The sequence below is a fragment of the Doryrhamphus excisus genome, linkage group LG15 (genome assembly GCF_037039965.1).
Source record: "Doryrhamphus excisus strain RoL-2023G ecotype Guam linkage group LG15, RoL_Dexc_Guam_v1.1, whole genome shotgun sequence".
Lineage (NCBI taxonomy): Eukaryota > Metazoa > Chordata > Actinopteri > Syngnathiformes > Syngnathidae > Doryrhamphus > Doryrhamphus excisus.
Genome location: NC_136371.1, coordinates 3,467,268 through 3,488,086, shown reverse-complemented (window position 1 = coordinate 3,488,086; position 20,819 = coordinate 3,467,268). Strand labels below are relative to the sequence as shown.

The window sequence follows — 20,819 nt, the reverse complement described above, 5'->3', positions numbered from 1 at the left end:
TTCCATCGCTATAATCAGCAGCACAAATCCCATAAACTTTTAAAATTAGAACAAGGTCACTTGCAAGGAATACGTTGTGTTTATCAGGCTAAAACATTTCCTAATGATTCAGTCAAAAATGTAATGAATTAATTCATTGATTCAGTATCTCGGGCGACAAAGACCGCATGAACACAATACCTTCTGGATTACTTGTTTTATGTTTCCTGAGATTGCATTCCCAAAAATAAACTAACGGTGTAAGATATCAGACATTGGCAATCGCGAGTGTTTGCATTTGAATAAAGAAACAGTGACATTCCATGGCGGATTGTCTTGGTCCTATGCAAAGTAAGGCATCAAAATCTGAATGTACATTGTCACTGCATAATGAACTACATTCAGCTTTTTCTAGCGGACCCCTAAACCTGTTAGCACTACAAGCTCTCTGCTGCCAGTATGCTGACATGATGGCTTTTCCAGTGAGTGAGCAGGGCTGCCAATAGTGTCTGCGCCAGAATGGGCTTGTGGTGTAGAAAGGAGAGGAGAGTGAGGCTCTATGCAGCGCTATAAATACCCCTGTCAGGCTTATATCAAATCAGTCCTGCACGCTAAAAGGCCGGCGTTAGTGTTCAGGGTATTTTTCACGCACACGTCTTTCGAGGTCCACGAGCCCTGGAAAGGTCAGTGTCACGCTCAATAGCACATTCACATGAGTGCCTTTGTGCACTGATCTTTATTGGTATGGATGTCACAGATAAAAAGTATCATTAGAATTAATTATGTACTGCGTTATGGGAAACTGCTGCAAAATCTCTTGATCCAACTTGTGTTTCTTTGTCCTACACAACACGTTTGTGTGTTTTTTTACATTAACCTCACATGCATTGTGAGTATATACTATTCATTCATTCATTCATTCATTTCACAAGGGGTGATGGAGCCTACACCACGCCAATCACAGAGCACATATAGACAAACAACCGTTCACACTCACATTCATACCTATGGACAATTTGGAGTCGCCAATTAACCTAGCATGTTTTTGGAATGTGGGAGGAAACCGGATTCGAAACCCACGCATGCACGGGGAGAACATGCAAACTCCACAAAGAAATGGCCAAGTGTGGAATTGAACTCGGGTCTCCTACCTGTGAGGCCTGTGTACTAACCACTTGTTCGCCGTGCAGCCCCGGTATATACGTATTATATTTCTACTAAATCTACTTCTTTTGCGATATTAGCACAAGCATTTTTTATTTTTATTGGCATTTTATGCCCAAAATAATCCACAAATTAAGTAATGCCTCTAGCAAACACAACACACTGACATTGTACCGTATTTTTATCTTGTATAACAACCTATGGGTGAGTATCTTTAATACTGATTTACTGAGTGTTGACACATTGTTACGTTGTTGTTTGTGTATGTCTAAAATTGACTGCCTCACAGTTTCAACACTAGGAAACCCCTGATTTAAAACACAAACATTCTTTGCCCGAAGCTACCTCATAGCTGCCTGTGCCGATCGTAATGAAGTTTCCAGGGAACAGATGATAATTCTGACACCCCGTCATCCTAAGTCAGTGAGTCATATAGTCTAGATGCGGGTGTGTACCTGGCAGATGAGAAGGTTGTTTTCCCATTTTAGAAAGGTATTAGAGAGCTGCACGTAAAAAGGTTGTTGATCAATGCTTTGCTATGCTTTTATTTGTACAAAGGATTAACATTACAGACCTTTCCATAGGAAAACACAAATCAGCAGTTTGGTAGCAAGTTCAAATGGTTTTCATGTAATATTCTCTGGGGAAAAAATGACATAGCACATTATTATAATTATTATACATCACTATTGACTTTAATGCTCTGACTTTTTCATTCATTCATTCATTTTCTACCGCTTTTTCCTCACGAGGGTCGCGGGGGGTGCGGGAGCCTATCCCAGCTGTCTTTGGTACACCCTGGACTGGTCGCCAGCCAATCACAGGGCACATATAGACAAACAACCATTCACACTCAAATTCATACCTATGGACAATTTGGAGTCGCTAATTAACCTAGCATGTTTTTGGAATGTGGGAGGAAACCGGAGTATCCGGAGAAAACCCACGCATGCACGGGGAGAACATGCAAAACTCCACACAGAGATGGCCGAGGGTGGAATTGAACCCTGGTCTTCTAGCTGTGAGGTCTGCGCGCTAACCACTCGACCACCGTGCCGCCCGCTCTGACCTTTTAACAAATGAAAACCTTCATATATGACTTCCCAATATCCAAGCTTACATAGCTTCGATGATTCGCTTCCGCGACAGGAAGAAACATGGAAAAATAACAAATGAAAGTGGTGTAATTAGCATAAACCGCTGCAAGACAATCACACTCATCAACAAGTTTGGGATGTATGCGTTTTATGATCGGTATCAATCTGTTCATCCATGTTGGCATGCATTGGTATTGCCTGAAGGTCAGCAACGGGTGATGCCCATCTGTCCTTGACGCTTATCCTTAGGAAAATGTTTATGGTCTGAGTTGGAATGAGGTAAATAGAGTTTGACTGAAATAGCGGCTGGAATAGAGATGAGGGGGTTTGGGTGTCATTGTTAAGCTGAGCCCCAGGCTCGTCCCAAAGGACATATAAACTTTAAGTCCAAACTAAGCTCAGACCGAGGAGGGTAAGTTAATCCAGCATCCTGGGGCAGGTATTACAAAAAGGCTAAACATATACATAGGAAGGCTGACCAAGGAAGGAAGTTAGGATAATTAAAGTCTGTGTTTCACGGACAGTGAGCACCCTCAGGGTGAGTCAGTTGGCTTTGTATTAATACTATCAAGGTAAAAAAGTTATAAGACCAACCCTTTTAACATTGATGCGCCTTGTGCTGGTTTTTAAAGAACTTACTGTGGTGGGTGACTTTATATACTGCCATCAAAGAATCTCCATAATTATGTTTTGACACCTACAACTGTCAAAACGTGATAAATGAGACCTTTAATGATCCGTATAATTACTGTTTGTGTTGATTTATAAAGACAATAATTGCCTGTGCTGACCGATGCTTTGTATTTTAGTAACTTTAATCATCCTCGATACCGCCTGTCGTCTCTGCAAGGTGTCTTTGTCTTCCGTTATTCGGATTCTCCTTAGCTGAAAAAGACCCAAAGTCAAATTGAATCCATAAAAGAGGATTTTAAATGGGAAGATAAGGGGGCAGATATGCCTTGATCATCATTTGCTCTTGATTATAAAATCAATGGCCTTTGATGGCAGAGTGCATGTCTGCCATTGGACTTGAGTGTGACAATGACAATGTAGATGGGAAAATGTGACCTTTTAAGCACCCGCTATCTCTTTGTTGTTTGGAGTCCTGTTCTTAAATATTGTAAAACGGTCCTTCTGTCACAAAATGTTTGCTATTTCTAACTATTTTCCTCGTTTGTTGCAGTTAACTGGTTAATTTCTTGGCATTCCTTATGTGGACGGAGTACTCCCTGCAGTGGCTATTTTTCTCATTGATGTAATGGTGGCTGAATGACAGGCTTTTTATTTGAAATAGACACACGTGACATACATGCAGATGCTCATAAAGCAGCACCACACCCTATCGACAGCGACATTACACCTAGTGACCGGTGTAGAATACCACATATCACATCTTTAAATGAGTCTACTGAATGCCTTATATTTGTATTTTTGTTCATTTATTTGTTTTGATTTTTATGCTTGTTCATAAGTATGAATGTGAGTGTGAATGGTTGTTTGTCTATCGTACCATCATAAATTGCAATACATTAAGTGCACAATATAATTTCTCCATTACTGTTAATAGAAAAACTGAAAGCTATGTCACACTTTTGTCAGTAGAATTGGCAATTATTCACCATTCCTGTCCTTATTTGTTTAGATTTCTTTCGCGTCATAATCCTTAAAGTTTTATGATAATTTCAAATGAGTTCATTTACTGAATTGTTTTTTCAGTCTATATTAGGTGTTATTATTTTACACAACTGTATGGTTATCCTTGCTCATTAAAGCTAACAATGGCCTTGATTGCAGTGCTCGTGACTTGTTGTTATCACTGGGTATAAATTAAGCTGGGATCGGTAAATTAAGCCTTGGCATTAGGGTTCAAAGGTCATATGTAAATGCAGAAATTGTTCACTGATTGGAAGGTTCCTGGTTCAATTAATGTCATTCAATGTGCAAATTAAAGTATGATGTTTAATTTTAAACCTATAGGCACGTTAGATGATAAAACATAAAGACGATGGACGGACTTCTTTCTGATTGCATTATTTAAATCTATGCACTTTTGAATTTCCACATTGCTCTCTCGATCTACCTACTAGTAAAATATGCTTGTTTTGGGAATAAATTGAATTTTTGTCAATTGAGGCACTAATACAGTTAGATCAGTTGGTAGCCAAAACCCACAGGAAAGACCTAAAAATCAAGAAGGATGCTTTGTTAAAGTCCAGGGCAATTGAAGAATTCAGTAATAATTGTCGGTGGTAAACATGTGGTCTGGCAAGCGCTATTGTATTCCAATTCCATGTGTGCATGGATAAACGGAAATAGTTTATCATGAATCATGAATACTGTAGGATAAAGTTCTGATTAAAAGTGCATCGTTAACTGGATAAAAGCCTCTTTGCTGTGTAATTCACATGAAATTAAATCTCAAACCAAATCCTTTATGGTATGAACAAAGTCCTAAACAGGTTGGATAAAATTGAAGCATTTGTGTGTGTGTCTGCTGCAAAAGTTATACAAAACTGTGGTGAGACCAGCCATGTTGTTTGGTTTAGAGACTGCCACTGAGGAAAAGACAGGAAGCAGAAGTGGAGGTAGCAGAGATGAGGATGCTGAGGTTCTCATCGGGAGTGACCAGGATGGATAGGATCAGGAACGAGTACATCAGAGGGACATTACATGTTAGAGACGTTGGAGATAAAGTCAGAGAGGCCAGACTGAGATGGTTCGGACATGTCCATAGGAGAGGTAGGAGGCGTAGAGGAAGACCAAAGAGGAGGTTTATGGATGTAGTGAAGGAGGACATGAGGGAGGAGATTAATTTGCTGTGGTGACCCCTGAAGGGAAAAGTCTCTGCTGCTTCTGTAAATTCAGGACAAATTTTGTCCTTGATATGCTTCAGGTGATTTTGCCCCAAATAAATGCACCGTTTTAAGAGAATTATGCAGCCAAAATAACCCTCTAAGAAGGCACAACACATTGTGTCAGGTGCGGTTGTTGAAAGTGAAGTAGCAGCTTATTCTGCCTTGGGAATTGCCACATCAATCAAACAGTTGTGATATGATGTTCATTTTTATCCATAACCAGCCTTTTTCCTGTTGTTCCTTCCAGATTAGATTAGTGATTGAGCACTGAAGAACAGTGGGCCACCTCTGTATAAGCCCACTCTGCTACCTTGACTGATTAAAGTCACTTCAGCATTTTTCACTTTAATGTCAAGCAATAAAATGCTTGTCGAGCATTTGACGTATGTTATTTTCTATACACAGGATTCCAGTGGCCTACATGCAAAGCTTATTTACAGATATATTGTGAAAGGACACTAACTGCGTTTTTTTGAAATATGTACTTATTGGAAAGCAATGATGCTGTGATGGAGTGGCAATTATGTACAGCATGTCATGGCATCTACTGGCACTGTGTGTCCAAGCGGATCCTGCGCACCTCCATGCTTATCATAGAGCCTTGGGGGCATACTTGATATGTTCTGAGTCAATTCTTTTTTTTGGCCTGTTAACAGAATTTATCTTCTTAGAATGTTTCGTAGACAATATAATGTTACACTATGTTTACATTTTGTGAGTGGTCGAAGCACAGTGAACAGGATTGTGTGTGTGCAGGGGGGGGACAATCAATAATTTCATGAAGGTTGAGAGTTCCCTGAGTCTCGTTGGTAAAAGATCATTCATTAGTTCAGTTCAGGGATTAGCAGCCATTAATACAACAAACTTGAGTCTTGAACCAGTGCTATATATATCACTATATTGACACTTACTATGGTACCCATTATGTCATTGGATGGTCATATCACCTCCTACTTCGCTACGTGACAAAAAAAAAAAAACTATTAGGAAAGCAGGAAGTGAACAAATGTACCAGATGGAGGGGTAGGATTTAATTATAAAAAAGATCATTAATTAGTTTAGTTCAGGGATTAGCAGCCATTAAAGACACAAGAAACCTAGACTTAGAATTATAAAAAAATTATAAAAAAAAATTAACAGCCGAAATGAAGGTAACACCCCTATAGTCTTACAGTCATGTTAGCTTATATAGTAGACATTTGTGTGTGAATTAACGCATTCTGGACATGTGAAGGACAGACAGACAGACAGACAGAATACTTTATTAATCTCTTTGGGATTCCTTCAAGGAAATTAGCAAAGGAAGTGACATCAGGGGTTCAAAGTTAAATGGATTCCGGCTGCAGCAATAGTCCATGTTGTTATTATCATTACCATTAATACAATATTATTTGGTTGTTATTATTGTGCCTGTTGTGAGATAACAAACCTGCAATAATTGTTAATCAATAATTAGCATGTTGGCCACACAGTCAGGAGATCGGGAAGATCTGGGTTCAATTCTCCGCATGGCATCTTGTCCATAGGTATGAATGTGAGTGAATGATATTTTATCTATATGTGCCCTGCGATTGGCTGGCATGTACCCCGCCTCTAACCCAAAGTCAGCTGGGATAGGCTCCAGTATACCCTAATGAGGATAGAAAATGGATAGATGGATGTATACAGCTAATGTTTTTGCAAACAATCCACGTCTTTTTATTGTGGTTAGTTAGTCTAGCCTGCATGAATAATTTTTTTTTGTTTTCTGCTAGAATACCTTGTGACTCTTTTCTCTAATCCATGCTGCACACTGTGCTCACAGCGTGGCAGTGTGTTCCACACTGGCAGCCCCGCTGTTCAGAGGTAATGATTGCAGGTGTGTGTGGAAACTACTTGTTGGCATGACAAGAATACACATAGTCATAGTCAAAATCAAACATTTTTTAAATTGCATTTGTTTAGCATTACACAACTACACAGTATGTGTACATTGCTGATGTTGAAGTTATGTTTTTTTTAAAGGTGATATTTGTGTCATAGAAGAATTTCACCCACCTTGCTGGCGCTGCAAAATGTTTCTGGGCCTTCTACGACTGTGCTGTTTCATTGCACTTTTCTCGCTAAAACAAGAACCTTGTCTTGCTCTGCTATGATGTTTCTATCGCTCCTCTTGCCTGTTGCTCCCAGGGCCAAAAACAATACGCTGTAAATTGCTCCACGGCCTCTTCAGGTTAATGTGCTGCCTGTGAACGTGATGTGATTGGGTATCGATTCACACCACACCACTAAAATTGCCTGCCTCATGGCCCCCGACACCAATTGTGACAGCTTCAGTACACGACGGGAGGACTGCTGTGGCACAAGTGTGTGTGTCTGCCAAAGGATAGGTTCTATATGCTCTGATCCTTGGCCTCTCCTTCCCTTAAGAAAGCAAAGGATTACACATTAAATGAGCAGAGCCTTGCCCCCTGCTGTGGAAGATGATGGTACCACTTCCACACAAACACCAAGCTAACCACCCAAACTTCAAATTTTGCATTCATTTAAAAAACAAAATCCATGTAAACATCCCCCTCCCGTATGTATTTGCAGTTTTGTCATTTGTTTAGAATGTGCAGCATTGACCCAAAAATGTGCTGTGCTAGGGGTGTCCGTCTACATTGCTATAATTAAAATCCAGATCCTGTGTTAAGATAAATAATAATCGAGAAATTGCTTGTGTAATAAAAACATTGTCAAGTAATTGCTCTACAGTTAGTTCCCTTACATGCAATATGCAAATGTGTCATGCTTCATCTTCTTGGACACTCTTTAAAAGAGCTGTCCGTGTACTCTGCTGGGCGCTTAATAGCTTGTTTATTTTAAATTGCTTTTGAGGAACACACTAGCTCAAGTATTTTAATAGTACATTCATGTTGACTTTATGAATGTGTTTTGCAGTGTTACCCCCCCCGTGGATCACACTAAATGCGTTGCGGCTACGGTCCTGATCCAGTCCAGCTCTCACACTGACTCTCATAGGCACTACAGAGAGCGTTCGCTCCGAATGTGGAAAGCGTGCTCGTGAGAGCAGACGTCCGCGTGAAGTTCCTGTAAACAAGAGCCGTATTTGATGTCGTACATTTTTGTAGTTTTTTTTTTGGTGCTTTTTGACTTCATACAATGAGTAAGAATGCTTCTAGTGGGTGCAATGGATTCTGTGTGATCCTTATAGGTTATCACATGGTTTGTCTGGTATCAGGCCAGGTATCATGCCCCCAAGTATCAGTATGATACTGGGCCTGATACCAGACAAACTGTGTGATGATCTTATTATCACATACTATTTAATCATGAGCTTATTATCACGTACTATTTAATCAAAAGACCATTTTGTCTCCAGAAAATTTTCAGTTTATTACATGTATTATATCTAAACAGTGTAAACTGTGTGTTCACGCTCGTGCGCTGTTCTCTGATTGGTTGTTTCACGGGCACGATACCAGAGCAACAAGCTCTGAGTGGACAACTACGGGGGCTGATACTGGACATGGTTAAACTCTATATTCTATCAGTATCGCTGCCCTGGGCTTTGACACAGTATCATTTCGGCCTTTTCCCGTATCATTCATGGGCGGTTTCTAGGGTACAGGGCCAATTAATACTGTAGTATTTGATAATACTGAATACCCCTACCCAACCACAGATGCTATTATGCTCATGACAGTCACTCCTAACCAGCAACCAGCAAAAGTTTTATGTTAAACTTGTACGGTGCATGGAAATAACAAATAGCAAAACTCAATATACCAATATCCAGTATAGCATACATATAATAACCAGTTCAGCTATGGCAAAGTTGGCTCCAGCTACATTCACATAGAGGAAGGACAAAGCGTGATTTAGGGAAGAGGGAGGTAGCTGTACTTGATGTATGTGTGTTTTGCTTCATAAGTGAAAAGAGTGATGAATGGATGAAGTCCACAGCCACCACATAATGGTACCCCTGTGTACCGTGGCAGTGGGGGAAAGAGGTAGGGTGTATTTGAGAGAATAAAAGTCAGCCTCTTCAATCAGGACTGCCGAAAAGAATTCTTGACAATATATCCTCGTGGTGCTTTCATGATAAGCCATATGCTGGAGGGGACTAAAGAAATAAAATCTGTTTACTTGACCTTTGGTTTAGTGGCTTTGGAGTTGGTTTAACATGGCACCATTAATACAAGAGTCTTTGAAAGGTGGCAATGTGGCTGAATACAAATGTTGCTTTTATTTTTACTTTACATATACGTAGCAGTAGCATGCAGGCACTATGTGGGTATAATAGAATTTTTTTTTTTAGTTTTAGAGAAACATTCATTCAAATTTTAGCCATTGAGAGCAATTGGGTTTTTAGAGAACTGAAATTACAGTAAATATAGTCAATCAAATTATAAAGTATAAACAATAAGTTTCCTTTAGTTACGCTTTTAGTCAGTAATTCCCTCTTCTACACTGTCCGTCCTCACTTTTTTCTAGTTTATTCCTCATTGTTGTGCTTTGTGCATTCTTTTTCTGCAAGATTATATTGACTTGCCTCTCTGTTCTGCAATGAGAACTTCTCTGGAGTTCGACAATTTGTAGGTGTTTTGCAAATAGATGAATAGAATGAAATGTAGGAGTTGTGGCTGCTGTTGCGTGGCGTCACACGGTACGCAGCAGGACCAAATAATACCACAAACGCTTCAAAGTGGCGGTTACAATGGATACCCGTGCGGGAACAATGCACGTCTTGGGTGCTATCGTCATGCACAAGATGTAAACAGGTGTAAATAAGTAGTAGTGGAGCATGGTACTTCATGCCAATGTGCACCATTGCATGCCAAGTACATAATTTAGGTATAAACAGAACACAAACAGTGCACAAAATAGTCTTAACGCTTTTTAGGCGTGCCATAAATAAATAAATGAGGCGAAATGCGTGTAGCTGACCTGAGGGACTGCAGGGGAGGGCTGGTGGAGCAGCTCAGAGAGATAAGATGAGACAAGACCATTTAAAGATTTAAAAATTATATCGCGCTCTAAACTGCTTGTCCTCGAAACCTAGCCCTGCTGTCTTCCAGCGAAAGGCGGGGTACAGCCTGGACCGGTCGCCAGCCAATCACAGGGCTCATACCGTATAGACCAGGGGTGAGCAAACTACGGCCCGGGGGCCACATCCGGCCCGCCAAGGGTTTGAATACGGCCCGCCCAATCTTTCCAAAGTATTTCATTTAAACTCAACATACAACCTGGCATCATGGCCTGAGCCAACCTTTTGATGGTTTTATCAATTTCGTTTTTTGACATGGTCTGTTGTTTACAAAGTGCTCCTGAAAAAAGGGACACAAGCACATAATAATAATAATACTAATAATACTAATAATAATTATTATTAGATTATTATGATTATTATTATAACTATTATGGTTATTATATTATTATATTAATGCTAATTATTATATTAATTATATATAATATTATTGTTATATTTGCACATTTTACATAATAATAATAATATATAATATAATAATATAATAATATAATAATATAATAATATAATAATATAATAATATAATAATATAATAATATAATAATATAATAATATAATAATTGTTATTTTAATTGTATTGTAATCATTATAATATTTTATTATTTTTAAAATATTTAAATATAAATATAAAATAATAAATAATAATAGCAGATTGCATGACAATTTTACAGGTGCAATAATACCAGGTGGACTGTTACGTGTAAAATATATAGTCTGCCCCCCCCCCCCCCCCGTAAATTTTGTTGTCATATCAATGCGGCCCGCGAGTCAAAAAGTTTGCCCACCCCTGGTATAGACCAACAATCATTCCCACCTATGACCAATTTAGAGTCTCCATTAACCTTGAATACATGGTTTTGGAGCCCACGCACCGGGGAGAACATGCAAATTTCACACAGAGATGTTCCAACCTAATATGCAACCTCCTACGGAAATAAGAACACAATCTCCTGATTGTGAGGCCAACATATTATGCAGTATGTCGCTGTGTGAAAAGTTAAGTCATTTTAAAATGGACTACAAAATGCACAGAAAGCCAATTGATGAGGCCAAAGCAGGAGTGATGTCTTCTCTCTTTCTTGCGGCTGCATTTTGGACCAACTGCAGACGAGAGTGGGAAGACTAAGCTAAAAGTGAAATTACAGTAATCCAGCCGAGATGTGATGAAGGCATGGATTACTTTCTGGATTTAACCTTTGCCAACTGCTATACTACGTGAAAAAAGCTGGACTTTACCAATGTGCCAATTTGACCACCCAGTTTAAAATCTATGCAAACCCCCAGATTAGTAAGGCTTTGAGTAGAATGCCAAGGGGCTCAGGTCAACAGAAGTACTCAAAGGAGCCAAGCACCATCACAAGTTCAATTGTTGTCCAGACATACCAGTAGTGACTGGTATTAGAATGCATGCATCCTTCCACTTTAACAGAAAATACATACAGGTGTCGTCAGCATATTAGTTGATAGGAGATACCATTTTTTAGAACCCAGTGGGAGTAGGTAAAAGGAAAAAGTCAGGGTCTTAAAATGTAGCCTTGTGGGACCCTAAGTGATGGAGAAGCAGCTGAGAATTCAGCTTTACACAACTTCTGTTTGCTAAATAGGAGCTGAACCATTCCACAGCAGTCCCCACTCGATGCTTGTGGGCATGCCCACTCCACTGTGATTGGTCACATGCCCAAAGTGCCTCCTAACTATGAACCATATAAGGAAATCCGCCCCACTGTGACATCACAAATGGGAAAGTTTACCACGCCTTATGAAACCCAACTTTTTCAGCCATCCCAAACTTCTTTCAGGGCTCACTTCCGAATTTATAAACCTCATTATCTGAAACATTGGCATCATTAACAGGAGAATACAACATTATAACGACATCATAGGTCAAAAAAGTGGAAAAAGGATAATATATCCCCTTTCAAAGTATTTTGAAATTCATCAACATTTTCACTTTCATTTTCACACCCTATGGTTGTCCCCTTGGACATGAATCGTGAGAAGAGGCACTTATCTGGAGAGAACAGAGCGAGTAGCGAGATGCGGGAGCTGACCCAACCATTTTGATGCATATGTTGCACAGAAATATTGACTAGCTCTTTAGTCTGCGACTCCCTTGGGACTTGGTAATTGTCTGTCTGTGTTTCTATTGTTTAAGGTGACTGCATTTTGGCGGTCTTTCTTTTCAAATCCATGTTACATATCTTGGCAGAACTAGGATGGCTGAGGAAATGGATGATTATTTCATAAATTTAGGAATTTAGTAAAGTGAGACAATGTACATTACAGGCCGAAAGTGTGGGCACACCTTCTCGATCAATGTGTTTCATGACTATTTATGTTTTAAATGGTCAAACAATGAATGAACATGTGGAATTCTGAATATCCTCACGAGGGTTGCATGCATGCTGGAGCCTATCCCAGCTATCTTCCGGCAAGAGGCGGGGTACACCCAAATAGATGGAGTGGTCGCCAGCCAATCACAGGGCACATATAGACAAACAACCATTCACACTCACATTCATACCTATAGACAATTTGGAGTTCTAGCATGTTTTTGGAATGTGGGAGGAAACCGGAGTACATGGAGAAAACCCACACATGCACGGGGAGAACATGCAAACTGATGACATCAATGTCCGAGCGGGGAATCGAATCCGGGTCTCCTAGATGTGTGCTAACCACGTGCAGCCAATGTGAATATTAAAGTATGAATATTCAATGTTCTCAAATTGGAGCCTTACTGATAATATTCATGTTTTACAAAAATAAACTCCCCAAGTAAGCACATAACAAAATACAAATTGAGTGTATATAATCTCAATGGAAATTACATTATTGAAATATGTCCTCAAACAGTTTGCAAAACTGTCTAATCAACAGATTTCAAAGCAAAATAAACCTGTTGTAATGGGAGTTGCTGTTTTTTTTTTTTTTTAGAATTGCTAAATTCAGATATTCCTATGATTTGTTTAGTCTCCGGTGGATGAGAGAATACAGAAATATTGTTTACAAACAAATTTAACATCAGATCACAGAAACTAAAGAAAATGAATGCGTACCATCACAACGAGCTAAATAAAACAGAAAGCAATACTCCTAACAGCAGGTACATTTAACTTGAACCAACTTCCACAATAATGTCGAGAAACTTATAATAAAGGTGTAATTTGAATTGATGGTGTGCATACGTATTGTGTGTTTGTTTTTGTGCTGTGAGTTGGATGTAAACGTAAACACGACTTGTGCAAACAAAACACACACACACACTGATGGTATTGTGACTCTTGTGCTGTTGTACTGGCGGATAAAGATATCGGAGTTGGAAGATACTGCAAAGAGTGCAGACTTCCCCTGAATATCACAAACACTTATTGACGACATGTGCCTGCCTGACTAGAAACGTATTCACAGCATTGAACATCACTTCTTCAGCTTCCAACTATAGTATTTTGGATCAATGCAGAAATAATAATACTAATGGTAACGCTGATGTGGACCTTAATGTATATGCATGATGTGAGTCTTGGTCGGGGGTTATGTTTTTTTCATCTTGTATTGGTTTTAGAACCTGTTCTGAAAGCAGACATTTTCAATTTGTAGATGCAAAATATTGCACTTCTGGTCTTTTGATGACTTGCATCTAATTTGGAATTAGCATATCCCAGTGAAGTGTACAGTAATTTGTCTTTGATGATTGGTGGGGATGTAATAGATGGGGGATTGCTTGCGCTCCCCACTGCCCTGTCTCTCTCTCTCTCACGTTCTCTCACTCTCTCTCTTGCACACGCTCCATACGCCGATTCTTTGAAATGTGCTTTGACTATCAGCAGTGTTAGAGAGCGTTGATATTTTACAGACCTGCAATGAAAAGGGATTAGGTGCAAAAAAAATCCAAGGCTATGTAGATTTACTGATGATAATTTGTTTGTTTTTTTTCATCCTTGTAAAAAAAAAAAAAAAAAAGCAGACTTGGGGCCTAATCATCATAAAATTCCAAAGCTTTGAAGCTTTTTGGCTGTTTTGTTGCAAAGCAAGTGTGATGCTGGAGCTGCATTCAAAGCATCCATGATACCCTATCATCAGCCTCCGCCTCACCCCATCGCTTTAGTCTTTTTAGTCTTTTTTTTTTTAACCACAAAGCAGATACAAATGCTGGATAATGACTAAGAGACAGACTGTGGAAATAGACATTTCACTGTCAGGAGCTTGATAGGTTGTTTTTGTTTGTTGTGGGTATCCGTAGCATAGGAACATTGTAATTATCTGTGCAATTAGCTGTAATTATGGTGTAAGCATTTGTCTTGTGTGCTTTAAACTTCCAATGAGTTCTTCCAGGCAATATAAGAACAATGAATATAGATTGTTTTCTCCAGAAAGTGCAACTTGTTTACCTGATGGCAATTAGCACCTTATACCTGTGAGCTCTCTCATATACTCGGACCTGTGACATTATTCAATAATCACATAATTAACAATTGCATCGTGGATATGTCTCACAGCCATGTTGTTGTTGTTGTCTGCTGTCGATACCAGCATCTCCTCCACTCGTTTTAATTTATTTGTGTTCCTTTATGAAGTTTGAGCACTCCTAAAAAAAAAAGCAACGTTATTTTACTTCCAGATATGTTGCCTTAGGGGTTAATGTGTCAGAGTCTAAGATCATGTTGTTTGGATATGTTACGAAGACAGGTTCTAATGTGACATGCCTGTGATTGTTGCACACACTTTAATATGATGCTGTGAACTTTTCTGTAAAATACATTGTTGGATGCTGGGGGCGGCGTGTCTCAGGTGGCAGTCCTTCTTTTACCGTGTTGAATTACACTTTAAACGGATCCCCCAGTGGGGTCCTGCTGCTGTGTCATCAGCGTATGAATTCTGTTAATTTGCTTTCATGACAGTATATTCCATTTATTGTCGTATGAATGGGTGAATATAGTGACATACAGTGCAAGTGAAAATTATAAGGTTGTACGTATATATCTGTTTGTGATAAATGCGATACGATTCAAAAACAATAGGTTAAAACTCTGACTGTCAAAGTTAACACGATTAAAGTGTGCCCATTCTGCTTTTAACCTCACCCCACACCTTAGTTTGATGAAACGCAGCCGTGCCAGTTGATGTAGAGCCAGAAACGTGAAAAATATTGAGCAGAAATGGGCAAAGAAAAGAGTATTCTAAATGGTACGTTTAGCTTCAAAGACATGGCAGATGGCTCTCTCGACAAGACTGAAGTTATTTGTTGTCTCCGTGAGTTGAGTTGCCACGAAGTATGTTGCCTCTCCGTTGCCATGGAGAAGTTACTGGCACACTGCAGGTATTTTTTTAATTGCCATTTATGTAGTGGTAGCGTGGCATAGCAGAGTCCCAACTAACGAGTGTATTTTTAGATGCAATCCGTCAGTCGACTGATTTTTTTTTTTTGCTTTGAACTGCTAGCTAAAATTTTGGTTACGAGCTGCTACTTTTGGGCAGGTATAGCGCAGGAAAGCTATTTGTTATGTATTGACTTAAAAAAAATAGGAGAGGAAAATTCAAAGAATCAAATTCAAAGCACTGTGAACTGTGCGTTTTAGAATTGATTTAAAGATTTTACTGGCCTCTCAATTCATCTCGGACCTCATCCAAATTTACACTCCAATGACGTCTGAAGGCCAGCTCCAACTGGTGGTGCCCAAGACGAGACTTAAGACGAAGGAAGACCCAACATGTATGTAAATGGAACAGTTTTTTTTTTTTTTTGTGAGGGCTTTAACATCAAAATATGTATTTCTCATGAGATGCGTTGCTAGCTAGCTCATATAACTTGTTTTCTTGCGCTGGAATGCACAGAAAAGGGAAAAATATATATGTTCATGGGTCACATAAGGATTGTGAATGATGGGAAAAATTCCAAAGTTACTGTTTTGGAGTTTGCATGTTCTCCCCGTGCATGCCGGGGTACTCTCCGGGTACTCCGGGTTCCTCCCACATTCCAAAAACATGCTAGGTTGATTGGCGACTGCAAATTGTCCATAGGTATGAAAGTGAATGTAAATGGTTGTTGGTTGTGATTGGCTGGCGACCGCCTCTCGCTCGAAGTCAGCTGGGATAGGCTCCAGCACCCCCACGACCCTTGTAGAAAATGAATGAAGACAAACTATTCTAATTTGGATCAGCACCAATTGCCATAGAAACAGGTGTGCAACCATTTCCATAGCTGTTTTTGCAGTGAGTTTTATGGAAATAGGTTAAGGATTTTTTGCATATTACTGCTAACCCACAATCATACAACACTGAAAACATAACCTCCTCGGTGAAGTAAAAAAAACAAAAAAAAACTAAAAAAAACCACTGTGAAGCATCTTGTTCAAACTTCAATGGGTAAATACTTTCTTCGCTGACTGCACTGGTTTTGGTTCTGCCTCTGACGTCTTCACTATACCAGAGCATCACACACAGTGTTTGTGGCTGCTATAGTTTTAAAAATAAATCTTTTTCTGTACTTTTGTTTGCACAGTTTGGAGGACCACAATTTGCACTACTGGTGTGTAAGCCACCAGGGAGGGTGGGCATGAAACATAAAGCTTGAGTGATGTTTCAGCAGCGTCCCGGTGTCTTGCTAAGTCTACCTAATTTTGCTGAAAGGTTTTAGAATGTGCAAACGCCAAATTTATGGTCTTTGCACTGTTAAAGGATGATAAAAAGATGCCTTCTATTGTTTAAGGGTTGGAGTAAATGTGTCTGAGATTCACTAAAGCCTGAAATAGCCCACCACCACTTAAGGAAACGGAGCGGCTCCGGTTCCGTCTCGGCTGTGAATCAGCGCTTACTACAGCATTGTGTCACATTAATATTTGAGTGCTACATATTATCAAGTAGAAGGACTTAAACAGCACATGCACTGAAGTGTACTTACATCAACTCCTTGTTTATTTCTTCCAGAGACATCCATGCAGTCGCCATAATGGTTTCAGTGTTTGTATTGAACATGACCTCTGACCCCTGACCTCCTGCATAAGCTTGGTAATCATTTCATTTATTTTTTATTTGCTTCAGTCATGGCCAAAGGTTTTAGGTGTAACTTAAATTTAGTCTTTCAATAACTCTGCAGCCTCAGTATTTTTGAGAAACTTTTTTAATACTGGGGCCGCACAGTGGACTAGTGGTTTGCATGTTAGACACACAGTATGGAAGATCTGGGTTTGAAAATGTGGAATATTCATTTTCACGCATCCCTGCATGGGTTTTTTCCGGTTACCTCCAAAATTAGGTTAATTGGAGACTCTAAATTCCCTATAGGTATGAACGTGATTGTGAATGAATATGAATGTGATATCTATATGTGCCCTGCGATTGGCTGGTGACCAATCCAGGGTGGATGGATGTTATATACTGAAAAAATAAGCTATCACAAAAATGAAAATCAAGCATCAAACTTACTGAAGAAGAAAATTAAAGTTAGTCTTAAAACATTTGGCCATGACTGTACATTATGATTGATTTGCCATTTTAATCATAATCATTGCCAACTGTCTTTCACGACTGTTCATCATGATTTGGTTATCTTTTCTGTTTGTCTTTGTAAAAATATTGTTATTTCAGATTTGTGTATTGTTTGTTTCTTCTATTGTTCATTACCCCTATAATTGTCAATGTGTAATTTATTCACTTCTTAATTATCTTTTTTTTTAATGCCATCACATTTCCATTCGTCTTAAAGCAGCACATTCTTGTTTTTATACATGTATTGCAGGCCGTGTTACCACATTATTTTGCAGGATCATGTCCCAAGTGGTTGTTTTAAATCCCCCCCCCACCCCCAAACACACACACACATACACACACATACACAAGGTTGATTATTCTTTTTCGTTTTCTTTCCAGTTCTGGTTGGCAGTAACCGTTCAGTAGCAGAACGGGAAGTGCCAGGGCTCCGACGTTTGCTAAAGGAAGGGAGGGGATGGGATGGGGTGGGGTGGGGTGGGGTGGGGGAGTTGGAGTCGCAAGGTTGCAGCCCAGAGCAGTAGACTTGCTTGTCTCAGCAGAGTAAACATCACCCCTCGTCTGCTCACAGTAATGACTAACAGAGGAAGACGTGCGCAGAAACACTATCAGGAGTGCTACCTTGTCCCGGCAGACCTCACGCATACCCTTCCTATCATCTCCCAGCCTTTGCATTCCTAAACACAAGTAGATCCATCCTGAGCACTGGTATTATTAAAGGTGCTGTGCATCTGCCCTTGTCGGTTTGTGTCGCTGAAAGCTCGGAGGGGCACCTATCTTATACAAGATGGATAAGACAAGCGGCTCACTGAGCTTATTTGTAGCGCAGCCTAATAGTGAACATTCTGACTTGTTTACTTCCACTCATCGGACCCCAATTGGGAGCAATGGAATTGCACTACAACAACAGGAAATTATGAGTGATTGGGAGCATCTTGAGATCTGACCTCCAGTTGTTTGACTGATTTTCTTTTAATTGCTTGCCGTCTTTCACTTGACACCATCACAGCATTACGCTGGAGGTGAGACGGATGAAACGCTTGCATATTGCCGGCGGCGTGATAAGGCGTACCCGCCTTGGAAACATTTGCAAATGGGATTGCAATCAAGCAGCGGTCGTCACATCGCCGTCCACATGTTAATAAACAAATATAACGATTCATAATTGTTTCACAACATTCAACCGCTGACGGTTTCGGCACAACATTTGTTGTCGGTAGCTTTTATTTATACATTCTATTGAATACCTGGAATTTATTGGGAATTTGAAAACTGGACTTAAATGATCCTGTTATCTGATGAGTATTCCCAATCTAAGATAATTCTTAGAGCAATATTTGCAGATCGGCCACACAGCTAGGAGACCCGAGTTCAATTCCACCCTTGGTCATCTCTTTGTGGAGTTTGCATGTTCTCCCCGTGCATGCGTTATTTTCTCCGGATATTCCGGTTTCCTCCCACATTCCAAAAACATGCTAGGTTAATTGGCGACTCCAAATTGTCCATAGGTATGAATGTGAGTGTGAATGGTTGTTTGTCCATATGTGCCCTGTATGTATGAAATGAATACGGGCGGCACGGCGGTCGAGTGGTTAGCGCGCAGACCTCACAGCTAGGAGACCAGGGTTCAATTCCACCCTCGACCATCTCTGTGTGGAATTTGCATGTTCTCCCGTGCATGCGTGGGTTTTCTCCGTTTACTCTGGTTTCCTCCCACATTCCAAAAACATGCTAGGTTAATTGGCGACTCCAAATTGTCCATAGGTATGAATGTGAGTGTGAATGGTTGTTTGTCTATATGTGCCCTGTGATTGGCTGGCGACCAGTCCAGGTTGTACTTCGCCTCTCACGTGAAAACAGCTGGGATAGGCTCCAGCACGCCCGCAACTCTCGTGAGTATAAGCGGTAGAAAATGAATGAATGAATATTTGCAGATCTCCACATAACATGGACGCATTTTTAACTTCATTTGCATTTTATTTATCCAGCACAATTTTGTCGAAAACATTTATCATACCGAGACTAATAAAAGCATTTTTTGCAATAGTGAGGGTGTATCGTAGTTCTTGGAGCCAGGTACTAAATCCCTAAGAATGTATCTCTTTCGGGATCTACATCAAGAGACGACATCATTTGCAGAACAAGGTTGTATCAAAATAAAATCCCCCCCATAAGAGCAGGATTCATTATCATGCCGCCGCACGAGAGACTCGAAGAAGCTGAGGGGGAAGTTCTACAAAATGGGATGCGGCCTAGGAATTTGCATGGCAGGCAGAAGCCGACGCTGGGACCCTGCGAGGACAAGTCTTTGCTATGCCTGGCGATGTGCGAGACAGCAGCAGAAGATTATTGTTAGCATACCAAGAAAAGACCATGAATTCCAATGATTCTTCAAAGCACAGAAAGAAGACAACACTTTTTCCACCCCCTCTGAAGCACAGATGGCTTTCAGCACACATGATTCTATGTTGACGTAATGGTGCTCAAACCCCACCCGCTACCTTGCAAACAGATACACAACACATAATAAGAAACATGGACCACCTTTTCAGGTACATTCACATCCATGTTTTAGAAAGGAATTAAGTGCTGCTACAAGATAAAAGAAAGAAATAAAAGAAGATGATAGCTAAAAATCCAATTCTTAAGCAGCTGTTTTATATATTTCTGGGCTGAAGTAACACATCAAAGACCCTCGTCTTAGTCTTAAAAAGAACTCATCATATTCAATCATGCGCTCGCTCACTGATCTTGCAAAAGATACCTCCCACCCTGTCATTTTGCTCATTAAAGCCAGACTAACATAGGTTGCCCCGTGTCGCAGAAAACCCAGTGCAGCAATCACAGCTTGATGTCCTTGTCCATTGTTGACCTGTTTTGTTAACCCCATCACTCTATATCACTGCCACTCAATTAAATGCACCTTTATACAGCAAGAGTGCGCTCTGGAGTTGCCATGGATGCTGTGTAAAAAGGATTTAGAGAAGCGTTATTTGGCTCCCCCGGCACCGTAATGTGACAGGAAGCTAACCTTTCACACCCAATCAATGTTGGACTTTTTAAGTTGCAAAATGTAAAAAGGGCATCCCGAGTAAGTCACAACGGGTTTGTTCCATTTTATAGTCGACTATGAGAGAACTAGGATTAATAATAGTGCTGTCCTAATGGGCCGCACAGTGGTGGTCCCCGAACACCCTGATCAGG

At 40.0% G+C, this 20,819-nt stretch overlaps 1 protein-coding gene across 10 annotated transcripts in view; it reads left to right on the top strand.

The window, feature by feature from the left end:
- The window catches only part of camta1a (calmodulin binding transcription activator 1a), a 315,309-nt gene that overhangs the window by 29,524 nt on the left and 264,966 nt on the right, over nucleotides 1-20,819 (top strand). The window contains exon 1 of one of the 10 annotated variants that reach the window (XM_058052097.2): nucleotides 17,058-17,135. The exons of the other annotated variants lie outside the window; for them this stretch is intronic. The gene's annotated coding sequence lies outside the window, so the exon portion shown is untranslated. Of the gene's footprint in view, nucleotides 1-17,057; nucleotides 17,136-20,819 lie in introns of those variants that run through there. 10 annotated transcript variants of the gene reach the window in all.